At 38.7% G+C, this 26979-nt stretch overlaps 1 protein-coding gene across 8 annotated transcripts in view; it reads left to right on the top strand.

Moving 5' to 3' along the window:
- The window catches only part of Sik2 (salt-inducible kinase 2), a 99795-nt gene that overhangs the window by 19642 nt on the left and 53174 nt on the right, over nt 1-26979 (top strand). Inside the window, exon 1 of one of the 8 annotated variants that reach the window (XM_056984539.2) lies at nt 21588-25812. The exons of the other annotated variants lie outside the window; for them this stretch is intronic. The gene's annotated coding sequence lies outside the window, so the exon portion shown is untranslated. Of the gene's footprint in view, nt 1-21587; nt 25813-26979 lie in introns of those variants that run through there. 8 annotated transcript variants of the gene reach the window in all.

Below are 26979 nucleotides of genomic sequence, written 5' to 3'. Positions count from 1 at the left end.
GAGATGCCAGCTATGATAATTGAAAAGGGCTTTGTTTACATCAGAATACCTTTAGACAGTTCCTCAGAGAGCCAGAGAGACAGTCTTCTTGGCCTTGATTACTATCTTAATAGCCTAAAGATAATGTTAAATCAGTGATCCCGTTTGCTTTCTTTTAGTAAACTTGAAGGTGGTATTCACGTCACGTAGTCACCGTGACTCTAATTTATGTTTTTAAAAACTTCCTAATTGAGGTCCCTGGGGACCCTTACTTAAATTTACCTCCATCTCTAGTTTTTCCTCCATTGGGTTAGTTTAAACCTTCACCATCTCTCATTTTAGTTACTTCAACAGGTTAGGGTCTCTGCCTCTCAACTAGTCCTTCTTAGGTTACAGCATTACTGTTGAAATGATCCCTCAACCATAACCAGTCTCCTCTGTTGTTTTTCTACTTAGAATGTTTATGTACCTTCCCACTGAATTCAGTATCAAATAAAAAATTAGTGTTATAATTGCCCATTCCTATCTTCCTTTCCAATCCTATCTGATCCTATGTGATCTTTGAGTTTTATTGACTGCACATAGATCTGTGGGTAAATGTTATTTTCACGAATTTGGGTTATTATAGATGCCAGTGTGGAAAAGCTACAGGGTTGTGCAAATGTTGAGATATGACTAAACTATCCTTAGAAAATTTAGGATAGTTCCCTTTTAGTTTTTATTAGAGGTGTGAAACAATGATCTTTAAAGATGTCAAAATTAATTGAATTATATGTAAATTTAGCTGGCATTCAGAAAAACTAGGAACTCTGCAAACCCCAGTGTGGATCCTGATTGAGGGGTCACTGGCCTTTCCTCTGGCTTTTATTTAAATTGGGCAAATATTTAAAATGCCCAGAGAAAGGTCTTGTGTTCTAATTCTAGTTCCACCTTTAACTGCTGATGTAAACACCCATGGGCAAGCTACATAACATTTGTGTACCCATCTTCCTTAACATATCAACAAGCAAAAACCTGAGCTGTTTGATTTTCCCAAGTGCTGTAATTGGTACTGAGCTGGAGATTTAAAATCAAACAATGACAACTAAACCCAAAAAATAGAAATGGCTTGACCATTGCATTAGAGGAATTTATAGTCAGTTTTGCAGGACTGAAAAGTTGATATTGTTGGCATTAGTCTAGGCTCTGCCCCAAAGTTACCTGGCAATAGCCAGGTGTGCCTGACTCAGGGGCTGCTTGCCTCTCTCCCTCCCTCCTTCCTTCTCCCTCTCCCTCCCCCCCCTCTCTTCCCCCTTCCCTTCTCCCTCTTGCTCTGTCATCTTGTTCCTGCCCCCCTCCCCATTCCTCTCCCTCTTCTCTTTCCACATGCTCATGGCCAGCTTCTACTCCTCTATTCCCTCTTTCTTTGCCTTTCTCTGTCTACTCCCTCAACTCCCCTCCCCATGCCCTGAATAATCTCTATTCTGTACTATAACGGCCTGTGGCTGGTCCCTCAGGGGGAAGGAATGCCTCAGCATGGGCCCCGCAGAGGCACCTCCTTCCCCCAAGCCTTACCACACCATCTACGAAACATATCTCTTCTCTCTGTACATTTTTATAAAACACAGTATTTGATGCCATGACTCAGATTCCCTCTCTCTTTATTTCTATAAAACACAACAGATACCTGTAAATCTCGGGAAATTACGTTTCTGAACATATATTTGATGAATGGACTAAATTTGACCGTCAGTTAGATGTTTTGAAACTTCACATGCTTGAAAATATAAGCTTAATAGATTGCAACTGAATAAATGAGTTTCTAAAAGGTAATCTCCTTATCCTACTAGCTCCTAGCTTGTTTCCAACTATCTTTTCCTAATTTCTGGCAGCTTGCCTTTAGTTATGGCTAGAGGCTGACCTTTGGTGTGTGGGTGGTAAGCTAGTCCCAGGTCCAGCATCTCTAGCTCAGCAACAATGGACTGAGAAAAGCACTGGCCTTATACTTGGTCACAGCCATTTCAGCCAGACTCTAGGACTCAAAGACACTGACAGCCTGTTTTTACATGTTTCCTGATTGCTTTTGGATGGATTTCTGTCAAGTGAGTTACTGTGTTAAGTAATTTGAATCTGATTGTATTAATAGGGTGGGGGAGAATCTATAAAAAGAGAGAACCAGATGGTTGTGTCTGCTGAAAAGGGTGGGTTTCCTACTAAGGACAAAATGAAAGGCAGTAGTCTACCTAGGGGCCTTTTATCCCTGCAGCAGCAAAAGTTCTTTCTGCTTCCTCAGAAGAGTCTGCTACTATTTCTAAAGATACTGTATTCCTGGAAATAAGAGGTCTTTGTTTTATTCTTAATGAATAGTCTGATTTGCAGATTCTCCATTGCCTATGTTGCCTCCATTGCCTCCATTACCTTATTGAGTCCAAGTGATAGATTACTTATTGTGGGCATGGTCTAGGTTAGGCAGTGTTCTAGGTACTGTGGCTGCATTGGTGAATCAATGAGTTAATGAAGGTTCTTGTGAATTAGTTTTGCTGCCTTTAAGCTCAAATTCTTTTCATCCTCAGTGTTCTGAAATGCTGTGCCTTTGAGTGAGCATTCTGACTGGAACTGGGACTGAAAGTAGATCCTTTAAACCTAGAAATCTCTTCTTCGTTTCTGGTGAATTGCTCTAACCTGTGCATTGATGGTTCCTTTCAGAACAGTCTGCTCCTTCAGCCAGATCCTTTCTCAGACACCAAGCCTCCTGGTCTGCTTTTTTGCTTAGCCTTTCATAAACTTTATCTTTTAATCTTTGTTGCTTTGTTTGTACTTTTAAACTGAAAAGCTTAATTTGTTCCCTGTTGGTTTTCTTTGTTTTTTTTTTTTGTTGTTGTTGTTGTTGTTGTTTTGTTTTTCGCTTTTAAGATTATTTATCTTATGTATATGAGCACACTGTAGCTGTCTTCAGACAGACCAGAAGAGGGCATTGGATCCCATTACAGATGGTTGTGAGCCACCATGTGGTTGCTGGGATTTGAACTCAGAATCTCTGGAAGAGCAGTCAGTGCTCGTAATCATTGAGCCATCTCTCCAGCCTACCCCTCTTCAGTTATTTTTAAAAATAGCTTTTCTTGCCTAATGGTTCTATATTGTCTTATTTTAATTCTCTGAGAAGTTTTGAAAAATTTCTCACTAGATAGTCTCTCTTTTGCCTCCGGGTTGGTTCTATTTGTGATCTGGTTTTGTCTATGTGTTTTATATTGCAAGTTCTTTTACATTTATTGTACATGTTCAGTTGTTTCCTTCTACTTAAAAGCCAGGAACTGTAACAGTGATTGGAAAGTGAACCAGTGGGTAGGATTTTGTGCACTATAGGTTTTATTGAGGTGATTGGCTGCATTCTTATGTTGGGGATTCCCAGTATTTCTCTATTTGGTAAGATTCCTCCAGTCTTTTGTCTAGAAGTTAGAGGACCTTGGCAGCTACAGTTTTCATGAGTGAAGAAGTCTGGGGCATGTCAGGATCCAACATGCCTGTGTTCACTGTACCATGATTAATAAGATAATATTCTTTCTCCCCATTTGTGGGTGAGGTCCGTATATGTGGAGGCACTGTTTTAGTCTCAAGAGAATAAGACTCTAGAATTGAACTATGCTAAAAATCAGGATACATGCCTAGTTGCGTGAGAACGGAGATATGGGAATGAAATTACTTCTTAAACCTTCCTTCAACTGATTGTCTTTACTTCAGCTTCACCTTGTACAACTTTTGGAGTTTCTTGTGTCATGAGTTCCTGACCACAGTCATTCTTTAGCCAGTTTTACAGACTTTCATCCTAGTCCAGTGTTTTAGTATTTTATACAGACCTTCTGGAACCACAGGCAGATTTCTGGCCTTAGTGGTTTTCTGCATACCAGTTTCCTCAGAACTTGGTCCTATCTTCTAATGAAGAGTAGGAACATGTTCTGTTTAAAATGGCATCCCTGTCCTGGTAAAGTCTACCCTAAGCAGAAAAGTCATTGTAGGCCTCACTAAATTTTTTCTTCCCTTTCATGAATCAGAATCCTTTGTTGCCTTTTATCCAGGGTCTAAGACTAGTAGTTTTGGTTTTTAATTTATTTTCTGTGTATAGGTGTTTTGTTTGTGTGTATGTCTGTGTATACCATGTGTATGCATGGTGTCAGGGAGGCCAGAAGAAGGCATCAGATTTCCTGGGACCAGAGTTATAGATGGTATGAGCCATTTGTAGATACAGGAATTGAATCTGGATCGTTGTTTTAGTTTGGGTTTCATTGCTGTGAAGAGACATCATGACCATGACAACTCTTATAAAAAGATAACATTTCATTGGGGCTGTCTTACAGTTCAGAGGCTTAGTTCATTATCATCTTGGATAGAAGCATGGCAGCATGCAAGCAAGCATAGCGTTAGAGAAGGAACTGAGAGTTCTACATCTGGATCCACAGACAGCAGGAAGAGAATGAGACCCAATAGGCCTGGCTTGAGCTTCTGAGACCTCAGAGCCTGCCCCTGGTGACACACTTCCTCCAAAAATGCTGTACTTCCCAACAGTGCCATTCGCTGTGAGCCTGTGGAGCTATTTTCATTCAAACTACCACAGTAGTTCTCTGTAGAAGAGCCAGAGCTCGTGACTGTTCCAGTGTCTCTCCGCTAAGATTCGCGGTATACATTGGTCAGTCTTCTAGTTGTTCTGAGGATAAGTCTAGGTCATGGCTATAAATGTTAAGTCAAGCATTCTTATTTTAAATCCTACTCCATTTATGTTTTAACTTTGTTTATGTGGGTGGTGTTCTCATTAGTGGAGTTTGTTTTCTATGTGAAGTGGAATTTAGCATTTCTTAGTTTTTTTCATTCTTCCTTTGAGTCTGTGCCTTGCCATTGAAATTTCTTGTTACATTCTTTCCTACCTCAGTTAGGCAGCCTCCTTGGGCCTAGGGTTTACTCTGAAATCTTCTATGCGTTACTCCCAGCGAGACTCATATACCCCCTCTGTCTGTGCACATGTGTGTTCTCTAGGATATAGACAGACTGCTGTGCTTGGCTCTGTCTTTTGTGCTCTTCAACCAATGCTACTGTCGTGGTGCCTTGGCCCTTTCTGTTCCTAAATACATTTGCATATTAAACACTGCCAGTGCTATTCCTGATTTTTTTTTCATATGTATAATCATTTAAGTTCCATAATGATTTTAACCTCTGGTTTTTCTCTTCAGTTCAGTTGGTCTGTTGTAGGTTATGGAGTGTTCTGGTTTTAGCCCATCAACTTTTTCCACATAACTGACTAATTAATACATTTTTCTCTCATTTCATGTATTTGATATATAAGGAAATTACCCAGTTCCTAGTCTTTCATCTCAAAACAGCAAAGTAATTTCTTTTGTCCCCATCTGCATTCAATTATTTTTAATTTTTAAATAGATTCACTTTCTATTAAATATCAGGATTTTTAAAAAGATACAAACATTGTCTTTATTGTTAACAAATTAAAAACGTTAAATAATAAAACATTTTTTCTTTGCTTCTTCATCCCATTGTGAGTCATTTATTTGGCCCTTCATTTGAAAAATATTAGGCTTCTTTGCTAAACATTGAGGAGGAGAGTACTGGCCAGTTGAGGAGGAGAGTACTGGCCAAAGGAGAATTTAAAACAACTCTGATACGATACCTGTGGTGAGTGTTGTAGAAAACATGTGGGAAGTCCTTTAGGAAATCAGGACAGTCAGTGACTGACACGCAGAGACAATAGCTGCAGGATAGTTAGATTCAGTACAGTAATGTATCTGTGAACACCAGTGAAGGAAGGATCAAATCTGCCTGCTTCATTTAAGCCCTCACACTCATTTTACCTTGACTGCACAACCTGAAACTTAGAAAACACACACACACACACACACACACACACACACACACACACACACACACACATGCATGAGCACTCAGAAATGCATTCTCTGCCTATCTTTCTACCGTTAAGTCTGACTCTCAAAGTTCCCACCATTCTCACTCTGGGAAAGCAGCTCTAGGCATTCTCCCTGTGAGCACCTCTCCCAAGGCGTCACTCCCTTTAGTCAATGATTTTCAAGTCTTCAACTGAAGCCTTGAAATTTCCCTGACCTTCAGATCCTTTCTGTCTGCCATGGTACTGAAAAGAGATTATACACTGAGCACATTCTCTTCTCTTCCAAACATACTGCTGTACTCAGAATTCTCTCCTTGATCTGAGTGGTTCTTATGCTGTAAGGTTAAGGATTTAACTCATCCTTCCTTAGTCTGTGTCTATTCTTACAGGATTTTTCCTGTGAGATATTTCTCATTGCCATCTTGATTTGTTTTATATTCCCATTGCCATAACTCCAATTTCACCCTTTATTCTTTCACTCCAGTTTATTATTAACATCTAATTAATCTCTTATTTCTATCATTTCCCTTACCAATCTATTTATGTATGGATGTCAGTTTAATATAAAACATACTTGAATTACTACTTCTTTTCCTTAAAGAAAAATCTTGGGAGCCTGACTACTTCAGAATCCATATGGCACTAGGAGAGAGCTGATTCCTGCAAGTTATCCCGTGACCTACACACACCACACTCACTTGCCCGTTCACTCACTCACTCACTCCCTGGCTCATGAAATAAATAGAACGTGTCTCCTCCCTTGTCCTGAATTGGCATAGCAGTTAAGTAAGATCTTTAGTGTAGAGCAAGTGTTCCTACAGTTTTGGTTCCTATTCACTCCCTCTGTGTATTATGTGAAAGACAATAGGCTTTGGAATCCCAGACTTGGATTCTTATTCTAACTCAGCCACAGACTGAAAAGTGCTAAGTTTGATTTAAAACCCCTTGTGTATCTGACTTGAGTCTGCCCTAACAGTTTCCCTATTCATAGTGAACTATAACCCAACTTAGATGTGTAAGCAGACTGTAACTTACAACTCAAGTTTCACAAGAGAGTTTATTCACAAGGCAAGCAAATGTGAAAAGACAGAAGACCAAAGTCTCAGATCTGCCTCCTCTCACAGGATTTAAGAGTGTTTATGTGACAAAGAAGCAAGATGCTCTAGGATATGGGGAAGGTGATTGGAGGGACTGGAGAGGGATAAAGTAATTGGTGAAATGTTAATGGTGAATGATCAAACTATGTGGCCCTTCACATGACACATGTTCAGAAAACAGCGTCATTATCCCGATTTCAAAGTAGTGAGTGTATTTAGGCCAACAATGTGAAATGATCACTCACCAAACACATGTATAGGTCCTGGTGAGGGGTCAGTTTCTTTACCTGGCTTGATTACACAAAAGCAATCTCCAAGCTCCTGAAAAGCAATTTAGAAAACTGTCACTGACCCGACATGAGAGGTGCTATGTGTGGTGAAGCTCATGAGAGAGTCATTGCTTGGCCTTGTGCGGGGGAAGTCAGTGATAAAGGTGGGTAATTAAGGGTATTTAAGGGTAATTAAGCAATGAAGCTGCAGGGCTCTAATACCGTGTTCTCATAGACAGACCCAAACTGGAGCTACTCAGCCTCTCTGCTTCACCTCTGTCTTCTATAGGTCACTTCCTCTTCTTAGCTATAAATATAACCTTCCCATGTGGTAGAGCAGGAGTTTTCTAAACTATTTGGATTCAGACTGCTAACCAATTCTAGAATTGCAAATAAACCCAATTAAGATCTGCAAAGCTACATTTGTTAGTTTTGTCTTTGAACAATAAGTAACTTCAGAAGTTATTTAACTTTTTAAAATCTCAGATTTTCAGGGGTTGGGGATTTAGCTCAGTGGTAGAGTGCTTGCCTAGCAAGCGCAAGGCCCTGGGTTCGGTCCCCAGCTCCGGGAAAAAAAAAAACTCAGATTTTCAATTGTACAATTGTACAATGGTTGGTATCTGGGATGAGTAAATAATACCACATTGCTTTCCACTTATTAAATGTTAATCTCTTTTTCTTTCTCAAGTCAATTTGGATGCTCTATTGTTCTCCATATAATTGTCTGTCTGTATAATCACCCTTCTGGCTGGTTTCTTACTCCCGGCCCTTCTTATAGTGAATTGATGACTTAGTACCTCACCTCCCCAAATTAGTCAGTTCTTCAACACCAGCTAACTATCCTCAGTTCATCTGCTCACAGTTAGCTAGCGTGAGACTGCACAAGTCAAAGGGCTTACCCACATGATTGTCTTCATGTGTAGCACAGTCATAAATAGAACTTAATCATCGGAACATCTGTCCAACATGACTGCAAGTCTTCAAGTTTTGTAATCTGTTAGAATGTCTCATTGAATACTGCAGAACAGTTTGCTTTTATTTCCTGGTTTGTTATAAAGGGTACAATCAATGAACCCAAATGAAAGAGGTGTCTAACGTCAGGTCAGCAGGGGAGGTAGTACATTACTTATATGCCTGTTCTGAACATACCACCTCCTGCTGGGTGTGTGTGCACCAACCCCCATAGCCCATAGTCATGTGGTGGGTTTTAGAGAAGTTTTATTATGTAAGGCAATAGATTTAGTCATTGGCCATTGATGATTAACTCAATCTCTAACCTCTCTTTCCTTCTCTTTAAGACCTAGAGGTAGGGATGAAGTTATAAATATAAACTCTTTAATCATAGCTGATACCTTTGGCAGATGGCCTCATCCTGAAGATCTCTGGAAACTGACCAGAGTCACCTCATTAGGATAAAATCTATATGGTTGAAAGGAAGATACACCTATCACAGAGGAGTTCCAGGAGTCTTTAGGAGACCTGTGTGAGAAACTGGGCACAGAGACCAAATATACATATTTATTTTCACAGCTGTAGAGAATTACCTCAATCCCATTTTTTTTAACGAAGCAAACCCCCCATTTTCTAGTCACATTTCATTTCACTTATAAAGCCTCATCTGTCCTCTAGTTAAAAGGGGCCTTTCTTCATTCACTCTGTCCTCATGTCATCTGCTTATAAAACAAGTTTATGTTTTTCTCCTGCTGCACAATGACTTCTCCAGAGCAGGATCTGTCCCACTCACTTTCAGTTCCCTGGGCACCAGCAAAATGTATGACCCGAGAAAGCACCTCAGTAACTGAGGGATTGCTGCGGCTGCTTCTGTGTTTCATGTTTGTCAGGCCGTCTTTTCTTTGAATATATTATTTCTCAATAAACTATTCAAAAGTTATTCATTTTTAAAATTAGTACTTACAGATTTGAGAGATTAGGCAATATTTTGAAGAGAAAAATAGAAAACTATTTACATTAGACTAAGATAGTGCACTTAATGTCTGCCACAGTATCAGACAAATTCAGAAAATCTTTGTTTTCCCAAAGGAACTAAAAAAACAAAAAACCAGTGGCGGCACATCTCTCATTTTCTAAGAGACTGCTCTCAGCGTTTCTGCTGCTTGGCTGGCTCACATTTGCTCATAACGAAACTCAGTACCTTCACCTGTTAGTTTATTTCCAAACATATATGTTTAAATATACAGTTGCCTAGTGTTATAGAAAATGAAGACAGGAAAGCTGACTCAAATAGTCATGAGGTTTAGCTTCCACACTATATAAAGAATTTGCCTTGTTAATCTCAGACCTCTTTGTTAACTAATGCACTTTAAGGCTACCTACACTACTGTTACTTTAAAGTAGAAAATATAAATGAATGAGTGGATAGGAACAGAATTATGTGAAAGAGCTTGATGGGTTTTAGGATACTTTTTAAATTTTAAAGGATAAACTGTTAGGAAATTTAAAAAACAAACTAATGGCATTTGTGATTTAAATATATGTTAGTATTTATTAAAGTCGTGTATAATTCTTTTGTGCTACTTTAACAAAATGCCTTAGACTGGGTAATATGAATAGTGAAAATACATTTCCTCACACAGTTCTAGAGGCAGGTAAATCCAAAGGTAAGGTACCTACGGTGTCTGGTAAGGGCTAGTATCCTAGTAGGCCATCTTCTCATTGTGTGCTCACACTGTAGAAGGGGAGGTAGCTCTCTGGGATCTATTTTATATTGATGCTAATCCTTGAATTGTGCTGGTATGACCCATTCACCTCTCAGAAGTGCCCACTTTCTAATATGTCACATTGGGAGGTCAGTTTCCATATAAGAATTTTGTTTTGGTGGAAGGCATACAGACCTTTACAATTTAGACTAATTAATATATATATATATTATTTACTATATATATTTAGTAAATATATTATACTATATTTATTTATTTCTATATAAGCTTTTCTTATGAACATGGGCCAAGGTTTGGAATCAGAGATACGGTTGGTTGTAGTGGAGCTTGTGACTTTACATTGGGTATTTCTATACTTAAATTTCTTCATCATAGGCATTTGTGGCTTTTACTTTTAGGAAAAAAAGCTGTTATTTGGGGAAAGTGAAACGGCTCTATAGTAGAGATACTTTAGACTAGTTTTTTTTTTCTTTTGGAAATGGTCCAGACTGTAGCAACTGTACCTTATTGCTAAAATATATGTCTGATTTCCAATTATGGCCTCCCAGTCAGCGTGTTCTAAATTTAAAAAAAAAAAAAAAAAGAATACTTTTTTACTCTTTGCTAAATTGTCAGACTCCACATATTTTATAATTGATACATTATGTAGCTTGTCAACCCCACTGTTGAAGAGCCTATTATATTTCAGGCTGGTTGGGGAGTATCACATAGTTTCATTCTTTTTCTGCGCATTTGTCTCTCCATCTGTGAGTGCAGCGTTTTGTTGATCCTTGCACATATTCCGTGTATCTGTCTATACTCTGACTTTGGATCTGTTAATCAAACACTGTATACTGGTTGGTGACCATTGTGCTCTAAAATGACGCATTGCTACTGCAAGTACATGGTGATTATTTTCCCTAGCATAGGTAACATCTTGTCTACAGATGAACATATCCAAGTAAAAAGATTTGAATATAAGACATTTATAATGCTATTGTGGTGGAGTTACTCAATAAGATACCGAGGGATCATTGTAATTATCTCCGTTCACTTATGTGCTTATGTACTTGGGATTAATAATACTCATGTCATGATAATGCAACAGAGAGTGAGCATTTATTCATCCACAGGGATTGTGCAAGATAATGTAAGTCGGAGCATTTTATAAATGGTGGCACATGGTACAGTTGTAGGTCTGTCCTTCTGTTACTGTGCTCATTTGGAGCCCAAATGATAGTGGCAATGCATGCTGATGGTGGGCATAGGGAAGGAGGCGCTCACTGGTTCCTTTTCCAACTTCTTCCTTGAGGCTAACACTGCCATTTCTCCACAATAGTGCTTTCACGAGATTTTAAGTTACCCCCCAGCAATCATAGAATGCTTGAACATCTACCTAAATCTAGGAGAGGAGGAGATGCATGAAAGTAACTGTAGTAACTTACTAGCAAACACACTGAGTTATAGACAAATACAGTATCTTGCCAACACTGTCAATAGTCCTGAATGGTTTGACTCTTAATATATAGGTCATCCCCCCATAAAATATTGGATTAATAACCTTTATCTTCCTGTTGTATCTATGTTAAAGAATTAAAATTATAGCTTAATATTCTTAATTTAATTAAGTTTTGGATCTTTGCTTTAGCAAATTAATTATCTTTTACAAGCAATTAATTTTCAATTTGTGACTTGCCTAAACCATCTGTTAAAAAACTTTCTTTAAAAGTCAAAGAAAACATGATTTTTAGAGGAAAACACAAATGTAATTGGCAGCAAGTAATAAATTCTGCTGGTTGTTCTTTAAACCCTAGAAAGAAGGGAATTTTAACCTCTTCACTGAAAGTCAGTATATTTCTGGGTCAGTGAGATGGCTCAACAGGTAAAGGGTCCTGCTGTACAAGCCAAGTGATGCGAGTGTGACCCTTGGAGCCCAGGTAAAGGTAGAAGGGGAGACCAAGCTCCACAGAGCTGCCCTCTCACTCCACAGGCATGGCATGGCAGCAGTGCCCATGCCCTCAAATTCATGTCCCCTAAAAAACACAAGTGCTCAGTAGTGTTTAAATACTTGCTGCTTATTCATTGCAGAAGTAAGGGTGACAGAATGTCATGTGGAGTTATAAAATATTTCCAATAATCATTAGTCTCGAGGAAATAAAAGCTGCACATGTATATCTAAGTATACTACATTTGGTTGTTCTTAGTCATTTTTAAACACTTCATTGTTCCTGTTTAGGTGTCTAATGCTTAAAACCTCAGAATGTAAATTTTTAATGAATATGTTGCTTCTTGATTTTTCCAAGTTAATTTATGATTCAAATATGAAAACTGAATTTCATAAAATTATATAAGGTAAATGAAAAAAAGTTTTAAAAGCCGCAAATCAAGGTAGTAGTTAACAGAGCTAAAAATCACAGTGAGATTCATGTTCATGCTTACTCTGAAAGCCCTCTGATATGGCTAGTCGCAGCCAGAAGGATTTTTCTTGAAACAGTGTCATGAGTTTCACTGTAGAGAGACTGTTGTATTTCCTAACTCTGTACATGTGAGAATGAAGTGATCTTGGCTGCCTTAATTTGGCCTCTTTTGTCTTTTAAAAACATGTCAGAATTTAAGGTAGAGCTATATTACTCAGTTACCTCAAGCTACTTAGACTTAGGTGAAATGTTTACAGGTGTAAGAATGTTTAACTGATTAAATTTAAATAAAGATGGTTTTAATTTGAGTTGTTACTATAGCAACCTGTAGCAATATTTTCTTATATGTACATATCTGTATGCATTTATGTGAAGATCTCAGGAGCAGTCTTTTTTTTTTTTTTTTTTGGAGACAAAGAGCTCACTGAACCTGGAGTTCCCTATCTAACAGACAAGGCCCAGGGAGCAAGTCACCTGTCCTTGCCTCCATAAGCACAGAGACTATAAAATATGCACCAACTTGCCTGGCTTTTTATGTGGGTTCTAAGGATTGAACTCAAGGTTCTCTTGTTTACATGGTCACTTTTATGATGCTATGATAAAGCATATGACCACAGCAACTTATAAAAAAGGAGCTTATCTGGGCTTACAGTTCCAGAGATTTCAAACCCATAATGGTAGGGACAGCATAGCAGGCAGCAGCAGCAGACAGCTGAGCGCTCCCATCTTGAACCCCAAGCATGGAGAGTGTGAACTAGAAATGGCAGGAAGGTTTTAATCTAAAAGAGTGCCCTCACTGAAGCACTTCTCCAGCAAGGCTGCTTTACTAAAACCTCCCCAAATAGCACCACCAACTAGGGATAAGTTCTCAATGCCCACTTTTGTTTTTGAATGGGGACACTTCTCATTCAAACCACCACATATTGCAAATACTTTACTGACAGAAGTATCTCCCTAACCCCCACATTTTAGTGATTTTTAGAAAAAAGATAATTAATATACCTACATGCCTATAATGGTATCCATTGTTTGAGTGCCACAGTGTCACACTGTGACAAGTACTTCATTTTCGTTAAGTTTGCATTAGTATGATGAGTCGTGGGATTTTCCTGCTTTACCAGTGTGAGATATATTACCTGGTCAGGATTACTTTTTAGAAGGTTGATGATCCTGGTAGAAGTAATTTTTCTACTCTAGAAACTTTATAGAAATGTTATACAAATATAGTATAAGCTGTACCCAGGAGCCAAAGCAGATTCTTATGCAGATATGTGTTCTTCCTAACCACATGGCTGAAAATACTGTATAGGGTACTTTGTGGTTTCCTTGAAATTTTATCAGATTCATTAAGTGTAACTTCAAAAACATACAGAAATAAGAGGAATAAATATGGCCCTGTCTATACAATTGTATATCCATCTGTACATTTGTAAAGTGATACAATTCGTAGTGGTTTTAAACAGCTTTATGTGTGTTTGTACGCAACTTTAAATCTTGTTTTTCCATACTCTGCACCTGTGGGAAATTGATGGTTTTGGAAAGTTATGACCAAATTGCTTCTGATTTTTAACATCTTTGCATTCGATCAGAACAGTGAAAGCATATGTTCAGAGATGGGGTGTGGGTATGGTATAGCAGAAGTTGGTAGAGCACCAAGATCAAATTACTCAGTTGGCAGTTTTGCCAAGAGTCCTGATGATAGACGCAATGTTAGTATCATTTTGTGTTCCATTTTGACACCATGCCATTTGAAAGCAAGTTATCATGAAAAATATGGATCATATATATGTATGTATATATATTTATGAATGAAAGTATCATGAATTCATGTAAGTAGACATCTGATTAATGTTAGTTCTTTAAGAAACAGAACCCTCCAGATTCAGAATGTCCTTGGTTAGGAAATGTAATTTTTAAATTGTCACTAATAATACTAAAAACAGTAGGTAATCGTTTATTGAATGAATGCTGAGTGCTGGGTACTCTTATCAGTTTGTGTGTCTATCTCATTTAAACCTCTTTCAGGTAGATATGTTATTAATATCCTCACATAGATAAAAAGTAGCAATATAATAAATAATAAAATTTTTAAATGTAACTAATATATATACATATATACATATATATATATATATATTAATTGCAGTAGTGTATAATAGAATCCAGGGCTCTGCATTTCAGTCACTTCCTAAAGTTTCTTAAGGACACTAAACTGTGAGAGCCTCATACTATGTTATTGCTATCTAATTTAAATGTGTAAAGACAAGGAAAGTGAGGTAAGTAGAAGGACAAAGATCCTGGGTGGGTCTGCTTCACACAGACTGATAATATTTGCATTATTGGGTAGTATTGGTTGTGATGGAGATTGTAGAGGACTCTGGAGATGGGCTTTAGATTAGGTCAGGCTTCCAAAAGGAAGTTAGCTCCAGCTAGATCAAACAGGATGTGAGACTAGTTGTTCCTGCTCTAACAACCATGCTCGTTCTGTGTCGTAGTGCTGGAGCACTGGCTTTCAGCTACATCTCTTTCCTTGACTAAACTGTGCCTTGGAGACTGGATACTCTACCCTCCTGTTCCTCTCCTAGTCTGTCAGTCTTTAAGGCATACAAATCTTTGATAGTCGATTAGCTCCCTTGAAACTATTGAGTTAGCCACGGGGGTAGAGTACTTCCTAGATAGACTTTGACAGCCTGAACATCATAGTCTATGTTTGTGAGCCCCGCTTTCCCTTCTCAGTCTGCCTGCCCTCACTTGGAATAACCCACATTTTTATAGTGTGAACACCTCTTTGATGTCCTCTTCTTCTATTGCATTTTATTGACTGGCCATTTTTGGGGACTTGTATGTATGTGACTTCAAATTTGAAAATCAATGTTAAGATGGTATCCATCATTAAGAATAATTTGAGTAAAAACTATGAGAAAAGCAAAAATAGAGATTATTTAGTTATAACATGATTATAATAAAAATCTGTTAGTAAATATTTTTTTGCTGTTAACACAATGATCTTGTGACTCCCTCAGTGAATTTCTGTAGTGAGTTTCAATGTTCATTATAACATAATTGCATCTGAAGAGGACAGAAAGCTCTCGGAAGCTCTATCAAGTCAGTCAGTTTTACAAACAGAAAAATTCCTTAGGCTGGTTTCCTTTTTTCTGCAGACCATTAATTTACACGTCAGATCTAACTGTCACCTGATCCTCTTTTGCACCAAGTGTTTAATCTTTGCACTTTAAACACTCCAGAAGCTTTATTCCAGTAGCACGTGCCCTCTGTTAGATTGTTGGATCAGAATAGACCCTGAAGACTGCCTCTTGCCTTATTTATTTCCAGGGACTCAGTTGTGTGATGACTGAACAAACCTTGATTGCTCAAAGTTCTATCTAAATATCCAATTATGACATTTCAAATTAAGACAACATTTTTAAAATGTACATGGTTCAATGAGTAAAAGTGACTTTTTAAAGTGTTTCTGTACAATTTCAAGTCAGGCATCTTAAGTAGCTTTTAATTAGTTTCCCACATATAAATGCAAGTGAGAATTGTACAGTTTTCTGCTTGTCATCAGCTGCCTCTCCTCCTCAATCTTCACCATGTTTCACTAACCATATCCATCTGTTGTGTCGTATTAAGAATCTGTAATCCATCAGTTCATACTTGTTGAGGACCATTGTGTAAACGCTTCATGTAGAAAAAATATGCCTGTTAAACATGAAGTGAAACCCCCAAGGTCCGGACATGTTTTCTTTTTCATTGAAGATGTAAATACTTCAGAAGATAATTTGAGTATGAAATCTGATTACAGAATACATACAGCCATTCCTTTGAGAGGAATCAAGAAATCAGACTACGTGAGATATTATTCTACAATGCATTAATCACATCTGTCAGGGGATCCTTCAAATATAGTTCAATGACAGTTGAGAGTTAGTTTCACAGACTGTTTCTTGGTTTTCAGACAGCAGAGCCTCACTACATAGACTAAAACACTCCAAGCTTACTCTGTAGCTTTAGCTTTAGCCTCCTCAGTGCTAGCATTATAGCACCAAACTGCTTAAGTTGTACTAACTAATGGTCTGTGTAGAGAGCGGGCTTTATTTTGGCTTTGTATGTAGGCTCTTAACAACAGTGGCAGTAGTTTAGACATTATTGAAAAGAACAGCAAGAAAAGATTCATTCTATGGTGTAATGATTAGAACTTTAGACTCTGAAGGAACAGTGGTCTGAGAGGCCTCTCTTTATACACACTAGGTAGAATTCTCATCTCTATGCCCTCACAGCCTGTATATACCTCTCCATATTATGCATGCTGGTACATAACTATATAATACAGTTCTGTTTCTCTGAACTCCTGGAGCCGAAGAGTTTTTCCTACTTGTATTTCTGTCTTCAGTGCCTGGCAGAGTGCTATGACAACTTTTTTTATTAAGTGATTGAGAGAATTGATTCTTTAACATTAAGAAGTATTGATTTGAACTAAGACTTGGCCAAATCTGTCTCATATTTATATTGATTTTAAGTATTTTCCTGTTGCTAATAGTGTATACAACCTCTCCCTCTCTCTCTCTCCCCCCCCAACCCCCCTCTTTCTAGACAGTTTTTCTCTTTGTATCCACAGCTGTCCCTGAACTCCCTCTGTAGACCAGGCTAGCCTTGAACTCAGGGATCTACCTATCTCTGCTTCCTAAGTGCTGGGATAAGAATATATAATTTCTTAACTTACCAAGACATTTCCATACCCTAAACATACTTATATGAAGACAGTTTTGTTCAGATAACAAATAAGGCCCTAGCATAAGGATACTAGTGGCCTAGTTCTTAAGTCGCTTCAGGCTGGTTGTTATCCATTACCTATACATATTCACAACTTCAACTCCTCTTTAGGGCTCTAAGAATAATGGTATAAACCCCTTCTAGAGAACCTCATTGAAGTTAGTGGGAAGAAGCAGGGACAGCAATTCATCATGCAGAATGACCCATTTAGTTCGTTTCTGAAATTGGTTCCCTTATTATGCTAAATTTCCTCCACATTTTTGTTTTGTGTTTTTATTTACATATAATATATGATATTTACTATCAATTTTCACATTCCAAATAAAATGAATCATGGTATGAATTGCCTTGTTCCCATTCAATTTTCTGGTTTAATATCTCAGAACCTTTATTAATATAATAACACATTATTTGTGTTCTCCTAGTCTGTCTTAGTCTGTTTTGTGATGGTATAACATCTGAGTAGGTAACTTATGAAGAATAGAAATTTATTTCTCATATATCTGAAGGCTGGGAAGTCCTGAGCTTACTCAAGAGATCTGCCTTTCATACCCTAGTTGGAATTAATCTGAATATTCAAATGGCAAAAGGTAGAAAAGGTCATAGACTGAAGATTACAGGAAGCTTCTTTTCTTGGGGCCTTTATCCTGTTCAAAAGAGAGGAGCCTTGATCTATTCACCTCATTAAGGCCCCACTTCTCAACACCAACACACTGACAATAAATTGCAACACTTGAATTACAGATCATAGCTTATGCTGCATTTAGATCTCAACTAATACAAATTACCCTCTAGGGCTGGAGAGATGGCTCAGTGGTTAAGAGCACCAACTGCTCTTCCAAAGGTCCTGAGTTCAAATCCCAGCAACCACATGGTGGCTTACAACCATCTATAATAAGATCTGATGCCCTCTTCTGGTGTGTCTGAAGATAGCTATAATGTATACAATAAATAAATAAACCTTAAAAAAAAAAAAAAAGGAAGTGCCGCTTTTTAAAAAAAAAAAAAAAATTACCCTCTATAGAGTAAAGCTTGAAAAGGACTTTCTTGGTTTAGTCTGAAGATAGGAAACGAAACTTCAGTATTCTTTTGTTTTCCAATGGCCTCATAATAAATTTGTGAATGTTTATTGAGCATTTAGGACTTGCTAGTCACAGATAGAAGAAAGGAATAGCCATGGTGTATCTTGTCTGTTTCCCACTCTTTCCTAGTCTCTCTTTTCCTCCCTGTTCCCTCACCACCCCTTTCCCTCCTCTGCCTCATTATAAGTCAGATTTTTCTTTCTTGGGAAATCTAGTTTAAATAGTATCCTCCATGTAGCCTAGGTAAATGATGGGACACTCAGAGTCCAACCCTTTTTATGGGATGCACAGAATAGGGTTATCAAGATGTCTCCTGGGAATTCAGGGGCAAATTAGTCATTATCATGATGGGAAGTAGAGGCTAAAATAAGAGAGGGTTTTTGTTGTGTGTATTGGTTTTGAAATATCTTAGAGTATCTAAGACCTACTCTTGTCTCAGTAAGCAAACTTAAAGAGCAAGGAAGAATTTTTTGCATGAGATGGTGTTTGATTTGAAACGTGAAAGGCTGTTGAAAGCATGTGTTCTGCTTAATGTGTGATATATCCCTGGATAGTACTTGGGTTGATGCTGCCTTTTTTGGTAAATTTTCTTTTAGGCGTCATGTTCTTCCTGTTTTGGTAAAGTATTGGAGAGTTTGAAACCTTTTAGGGATTTTTCATATTTCTGCTTTCAATCTGTTCATACGTTGATCTTATTAATCAGAGTAGAATATACAGCTGCTTCAGAAATCTGTAACTCCTACAAAGACAGTGAGATCATATGGCGGGGGAGGGGGGGAGTTTCAATGAAGGTAGCAGTGAGCAAACTACAGAGACTGAGAATTAGGAGGTTTGACTGCAGAACAAAGCAGCTCGGCTTGACTGTAGCAGGTGGTGGGGGGAAGGTGGGGGTGGGAGGAGATGGGAATAGGAAAAGAGAAAGAAGGGCATTCAAGAGTGAGGGAGGCTGTGTGCTACAGGCTCTCTGTGCCAACTAGACGAAGGATAACCTGTGCTGACTTCATCTCCTAGGCAGGGAAGAGTATGCAGAGTTTCTAAATGGAGAAATTACATGCTTGAAGTTGTTCTTGAGAAAGATTCATTTGTATTAGTATTGGAAGATCTGAAGTCATAGTGATACCCTGTCAGGAACCTGGGTGAATTTAATGAGAACTAATGTGAGATAGTATTGACAGAGCTTAACTGGAAAGGAGGAAGTGAATAAAAAAGACACAGATGGGAGGCAACTGCAGAGAGGTGTCAGGCTGTGGCTGACTTCAAAAGCATAAGAATGAAAGGGAAAAGTGTGGTCTGGAGACGAGATGTGCATGCTGGTGCAGAACCCTTTGCTGTCTGGGGACCATCTCTGACACTTGGGTACTTGTTATTCTCTTTTAAGGTCAGTGAGTCAGTCACTAATTATGCAACCATTTCCTTTTTTTAAATGTCTATGTAGTCTTCCTTGTCACAATGTACTGTCATTTAAGCCATTTTAAAATCCCTCACCTCCTTCAGCTTTAATCTTCATGTGAAACTTTAGCTTAATTAGTTTCTTTCTTTCCTTGTACCCTGTGTTATTATGAACACTTCCAGCCCAGCTTTTTATGGGATGCACAGTACAGGGGTATCAAGAAGTCTCCGGAAAATTCCAAGGCAAGCAAGGCATCCTTAGCTGTGGCTTCCTGGCAATTAGAAAGGCAAATGACACCTCCTAAAGGAATGGCCCTGCTCTTTTAACAGCCTTTCTTTCTTGATGCTCTAGTCCTCTGTCCTCCTGTCTCCCAGCTTTTTCCCTGTCTGTACTTACAAGTTCCCTGTTTATATATACTGTCTTAGTTCGTTTCTTTACGACTGACAGCTTCCTCTTTGTCTCTCATTTTCCCGAGAGAGAAAAATATAATGCAACTAGCTCCCTTTTTCTTTTCCATTTGTTTGTTTGTTTGTTTGTTGTTTGGCTTTGCTTTTTGGTTGGTTGGTGGTTTTGAAACAGGGCTTCTCTATGTAACCCTGACTGTCCTGGAACAAGCTGGCCTTGAACTCATTGAGATCTCCCTGCTTGGGATAGCTGAGATTAAAGATACTCATCACCACCACTACCTAGCATAACTTCCTTTTCAAGCAGCTCACAGTGTCTCTTCTGATTGAGCAGCTTTTCCTCTCAAGTAGTAAAAACTGACTCAGACTGGCTGAGGTGTGAGGAAATGTCTTATCTCCCACAGTAAGAAGGCCAGAGTAAGGGCAGCCTTTAGAATTAGTTAATAATACTACACTTAGCCATGTTTTCAAGAACCCCACTTCTAAATCCCCTCACTTTGCCATCCTCAGTGTTACCTATAACTTTTGGTAGTGTCCCTGCTAATGATACCTACAGCAGGAAGTGACCATTGTTTCCTTTGACTTTCTCTCAAAAGTGAGATGTTTCTAAAGTCTCAGGTTTTGTTGACTGGGTTTGTAGTTAGAGATATGTCTGTGTTCAAGGACTGATAAGAGATCGTGAGTACACCAAAACACACCATCCCTAAGCCCAGTACTGGCAAAGAAAATAGCATGCCCCTGGAACTGACCAGGTTCATCTCGCTGAGTCAGTCATTTTTCTCTGAGGTAAATGAGTAAATGAAGGCTTACCTAAATAGAGGGACAGAAAAGCAATGATGTATCTTTTCCATCTCTCTCTGTCTCTGTCTCTGGTTTTGCCTCTGTGTCTCTGTCTCTCTCTTCTAGTCTCTCCTTCCCCACCCTGTCTTTTTCTCTCAACACTCTTTCCCTCCTCAGCCTCATCCTGTCCTCTCTTATTCCTTTCCCTCCAGGGCCTCATATAACTTAGGCCAGCCTCATACTTACTGGGTAGCCAAGAATAACCTTGACCTATTATTCTCCTATATCTACCTCCTCAAGTACTGGATTACAGGCAGGTGACACTACACCTAATGTGTTCTTTCCAAGGGAAAGTTACTGTGGGAATGTTGTCTGGGGAAAATTAGAGTTTCACCAGTATAAAAGACAGTGTACTATAATTATCGTTTGGTCAGGTGTGTGCATATGTATCATACAGTATATATTTAATACATAGGAATAGTATAATGTGTGCTATGCTTTGGATAAGCTTCCCTCAAAGTTCATATGATAAAGGCCTGGTGCCTAGCATGGGTTATTGGGCATTGGTGGAGTCTTTAGGAGATGAGGCTTTGTGAGAGGTACCACTATTACTGGGAGCGTGCCCTGAAAAGGGATGTTGGGTCTCTAGTCCCTTCCTATTTCTCTTTCACTTCCAGCTGCCACAAGGTGAGCAGCTTCCTCCTCAGTGTTCTCTCACTAAAATGTCAAGGGACTCAAAGCAAAGGGTTACTCAAACTGGGGTAGAAGTAGCCAGAAGTAGTTATTTCAGAAGTTTTATAATAGCATGAAGCTGGCCAGTGCAGGTTATATAGTATATAGTATATAGTATATAGTACATAGTACATAGTACATAGTACATAGTACATAGTACATAGTATATAGTATATAGTATATAGTATATAGTGCAGGTCAGGGCGGCTTTGAACTATGAGTGAGGCCTCCCAAAAGGGTGTGCAGTGCCACTGACGTGTGACGGGAATAGGCTCTTTTACATCTTCAGAGTCTCACTGTGTAGCTCACTATATAGACCAGACTGGCCCCAAACCTACAGAGATCCGCCTGCCTCTGCCCAAGTGCTAGATTTAAAGACACTTTATTTCTAGCTTACTGTCTGTATTCTTTAAGACATAGTTCTTCTATAGAAGTTTTTTTCATAGTGAAGCATTGGTTTAGTGAATAATGCATCTTACTCTTTTTACATAAAAGTATCAGTTACATGACAGTTTTGTAAAATTTGTAATTTATGCAAAGTCCTTTGCTCATGGTAAGCACACCAGACAAGGGGATAGTACCAACGAGACATATTAGCCTTTAAGGGCTAAGCCATCTCTCCAGCCCAAGACATAATTTTCTAAAACTTCATCCTAATATATTTACTATCTAATCCATGTTATCTAATATGATTTTCAGGATTAACTTCTAGAAAAGAGAGTCTGTCTTTGCAAGGTCAGCATCATGCTAAATTCATGCACAGTGGTTATAAGGATGAGTCTAAAAGTACTGAGTATCTGTATTTCCCCCACCACTTTGGTATATAAGCCAAATATCCAAACTACAACCTCACTAAAGAATAAAACTATGAAGTAGAGCTAGGTGTAGTGGTGCATATCTTTATGCCCAGCACTTAAGGGAGAGAGACAGAGGCAGGCCGATCTCTGTAGGTTCCAGGACATTCTCATCTACTTAGCAAGTTCAGGGCTATGTAGAGAGACCCTTTATCAAAGCAAACAAAAAGAACTCTGAAGGAAAAAGCTACAAGAAAAATTAAAGTAGGTTAGAAACTCTTTTCAAAGATCTATAATATATAATCATGCAATTTTATATGCATGTAATAATATAATTTGGGCGTGCTCTTTTTTTCTTGTTTTAGGCAAGTCAGCAGGGGTAGTTGATGGTCTTGGGATTAAATCCAGGGCATCGCTTCTGCTAGGCAAATCCATTCCCAATTGGCATCTTGGTAAACCTTGTTGGTAAGAAGGAGGAGCCACACAGTGTAGAGGATGCAGGAAGGGCACCAAGGTCTTTTAGGGTTCATCTAGAGCCTCAGTGGTTACTTTCCTTTTTTTTATTTTGGTTTTATTGTCATTGTTATTTTGGTTCTTGTTTTGTTGGTTTTTGATTTTTTTGAGATAGGATCCCCTATGTGTGACCCAGACTAAACTGAAACTTGTGTGTTTGTACTTCTGCTTCATGAGGACTGGGATTATAGGCTTGTAGCACACTGGGCTTCTGCTTTGGCTTTATGAGGACTGAGGATAGAGGGTTATAGCACGCTGGGATTGATAATTACTTTATTTATTCATTTATTCAATTTATTTGGAGAGGTCTTACTTTATAGCACTGACTGGGCTAGGACTCTGTGTAGTCTAGGCTTGCCTAGAATTGAGAGATCTGCCTGCCTCTGCCTTCCTAGTGTTAGGATTAAAGTCATGTGTCACCACTCCCAGCCAGTGACCACTTTTGAAAAGGACAGATATTTCTGTGAGCTGGTATTTCCTGTGGTGTGCTTCATGTCCAGCCAGTCCTCGACCTAGTTCTTTCAAAGGACTCTAATATCACTAGTAGATAATCACTGTATATTGATAAACTAAAGGCTGAAAACCCCCCAGTAACGACAAAGGTGCTTTTTAGCTTGAGTTTTCCAAACTCATTAATCTCCCAGGTCATGGGCATCCATAAGATCTTCCACGAACACCCAGAACTTGCTTGGATAAGCAGAGGACTTACATTATGAAAGCAGTGTGTCAGGTACAGGGATGGAGCAGCATGTAGGAAGGACAGCAAACAGAAGAATGGGAAGCAGTTGGAATCATATGGCATAAAGAACACATCCTAGGCACAGTAACTAACTCAGACAATTTTTATTGAGCTTTTACTCTGTGCCAAGTACTGTTCTAGACCTAAGGAATCTGGGGTGGGGGATGAAACCTAGCCCCTCAAAATCATTATCCTCTTGAAATTTATGTCGGCAAGTAGATAGAGCAAAGAAACAGACATGGCTAGTGGTGAAGCATGCTAGCAGAAGTCAGCAAAGGAAAAGTAGGATCAGCAGAGTAGAGTTAGAGGGAAGCCTTCCTGAGGACTGGATTTGCACCAACTTGAGTCACTAAGGAAGAAACAGTTGTGAGCTAATAAACACAGAGAGCAAGCAGCAAGGACTTTGAGTAGGAAACCAGGATGCCTGGTGTAGGAATGGCCCAAGGGATAGGGAGGGAAGACGACGCATGAGCACCACTTAGACCCTGTAGAGTCTAAGAGAACATAGTAAGGACTTGAAATTTTTGTACTGAGTGCAACTTGAATCCAGTGAAGAATTTGATCCAAGGAATGGCATGATGTAACACTTAGTTCTTAGTAACCACTCTGACTTGTGTTTAGACTGGAGAACAGGCTGAAAAGAGACAGCATTGGTTCTCATGCTCCTAATGCTGTGACCCTTTATACAGTTCTTCATGTTGTGGTGACCCCCAACTACAAAATTATTTTTATTCTTGCTTCATAACTGTAATTTTTCTACTGATATAAATCATAATGTAGGTAACCTGTGAAAGGGTTGCTTAATGCCCCAGGGGTCATGATCCACAGGTTGAGAACCACAGGTTTGGAGTCATTACCAAAGCCCAAGCATAAAGTGGCAATGGCTTGCACCAGGAAGTGGTGATGCAGAGGATAGTAAGCAGTCAACTTCAGGGTGAATTTTAAAGGTAAGAATAGATAGGTATCTGTCACGTGGTACTCTGGGTTTTACCCTAGTTACTTAATCTTTCATAAAACCTTTTGAAATAATTTTCTGTAGTTTATAGTGGAAACCACACATAGCACAAGAAAGTAGCCTCCCCACATCCATACAGCTGAGTGGCAATGGCATGGAATTTCAATGAAACTAAGCATTATAACTGTGCAGCCTGTGCTGCAAGTATAGTATGACACCACCACCGCCGCCGCCACCGCCACCTCCACCACCACCACCACCACCACCCCCCCCTCCAAGCCTCTGTTCCCTCAGGAAAACACCATGCAATGCCTTTACTCTCCCTCCATGTTTGTGCTAAAACTCCTAATCAGTTTAGTGCCTGGCTAGTTCTATAGCTTTGCCCCCCCCCCCTCCATGAGACTATTTTTGAAAGACTTATAAAATTTCTTGGGGACAAATACATCTTCTGGCTAAGTCTCCTCATGGGAAAATGATGTTGGTTCACTGTCAACTGGTATTGAACAGATAGGAGTATAGATGAATAAGATATAGCCAAGAGTTCTTTGGGGGTTGATTCTGACATTTCTTTGATACATTATTTTACCCTATACCCTATCCTCATTTCACATATACACCTTGTTAGACAAATGTGGTAGCAAGCAGGGCTGCCTCTTATTTCTCAGTTCAAAAAGGCCTAGGTGCTTGGACTCAAATGGGCATGTTAGAGAGGGAAACCTGTTACTACAGCTGATAGATACCGCACTTACTTTGTCTGTTTTCCTAAGCTTGGGGCCTTTAGTACACTTTCTAAAAGGGAAGAAGCAGGCCTAGGGATTTTTATAATTTTTTTCCAGTTGTAATAGCACTGCTGTGCCAATCAAATTGAAGTTAAGCTCTCTTCTAAAACTTATTGAACTCTAATTCTAAAATAGTGGATGTCTAAAACAGTTTGAGAAAAGAATAGATTCAGGTATCTAAGGAATTTGACAGGATTTGGTAGTGTACCAGGTTGCCATGAGGCAAGTATAAAGCAAGGTTGGTATATAACTAAATATGAGTCATGAGAGATGAGATTCAGAAATGGGCAGAGAGCACTATTCTGTTTGCCATGGACTTTAGTTTTCCCTTTGCTGCTTCCCGGGATGATAGGGCACCACTGGGTGTCAGAACCTTGGAGAGTTCCAAACAGCTTGGTTTCAATTGTGACTGCACTTGCCCTCGTGGCCCATTGGACATAGGCTCTCTCCTGTGATGCTAAAGCAAACCTGGTTATGTGTTTTCATGGACTCCCCAGTGTATACTAGCACTAGAGCACATGGAGATCTTCAGGCAGGAGACACTAGAGATCTCAGCTCATCTGATGGAGTAAGCCCAGAGCTGTTTTCATTGCCTCAGGATTTCTGATAAATTGTAATCTGACAAAGAATGGGAGTTAGTTTCAGAGGTCCCCCAAGACCCTGTCTAGAGTATGGCTGTATTTCTTTGTTCATGATCTTTTGTAAAAGTTAATTGAGATCTTTATGGGGTTAAAAGGGATGCTCTAAGTTAAACCAGCCCTTGTATTTTGGTAAATGGGTATATTTAAAACTAAAAGATTATAAAAAGTAAGTTATCCTCTGACCTCCACATGCAGCACACCATGTATATACATATGCACAGAATAAGTAAATTAACATATAATTGAAAAATTGTTCTTTAAAGTACTGTGTGCTTTTAAAAGCCAACAACAGATTTCCTAATATCAACTGTGGGTACCCCACAATTTTTAACCTCTAATTTTAATAATCTTGTTTTGTGACACTAAGGAAAATCTAAATACTTAAATTTATAATTGTGAGCCTCTTTCTTAGTTTGAGGACTTGGTCATAGTTTTTACATCAGACTAATACCTTTGTAGTGTTCCAGTTAAAACTTTACTTGTTTTTTCTAATTCTTGGAACAGTCTGCAATTATAATTTCATATTAGGCCTAAAAAGGAAACTTAAAAGATAAATCTTTGGGAAAAACTATTTAGCAAATATTGGAGGTAATACTAGCCAAGGGCATAAAATAATAGGACAGAAATAATCATAATATGTTAATGATTTGTGTCACAGAACCCAAGTACAGTCGTTATCTTGTTAGACTATTTGATTCAGTCTGGTTTTATTATTTTGTTGTAAGGATAAGGTATCTGTGTTGCTTGAGATGGCCTGGAACCCAGTAGAAAGCTCCACCTTCAGAGTTCTGGGATCACTGTATGCCACCATGCCAAACTTTTTATATTTTTGGAAGAAAAAGAGGGATAGAGCAAACTTTCTAAATAACTAAGTGATTTACAGTGCTAAAATGAGCGTGTGGGAAGGATTACAGGCATGTGGTAACAAATCTCTAGGATTACATTAGCACTCAAATCAGATGTTAGAGACAAGAAACAGATTTTATTACAGATAATAATGGTTTAGCACTTGTATGAGACCCTGGGTTTAATTTAATGCCCAGCACCACAAGTAATAGAAATATTATTTCTATTAGAAATATGGAAGTTTTCAC

Source organism: Rattus norvegicus, chromosome 8 (assembly GCF_036323735.1).
Source record: "Rattus norvegicus strain BN/NHsdMcwi chromosome 8, GRCr8, whole genome shotgun sequence".
NCBI classification, from domain to species: Eukaryota; Metazoa; Chordata; class Mammalia; order Rodentia; family Muridae; genus Rattus; species Rattus norvegicus.
This window is presented reverse-complemented; position numbering and strand designations above follow the sequence as displayed.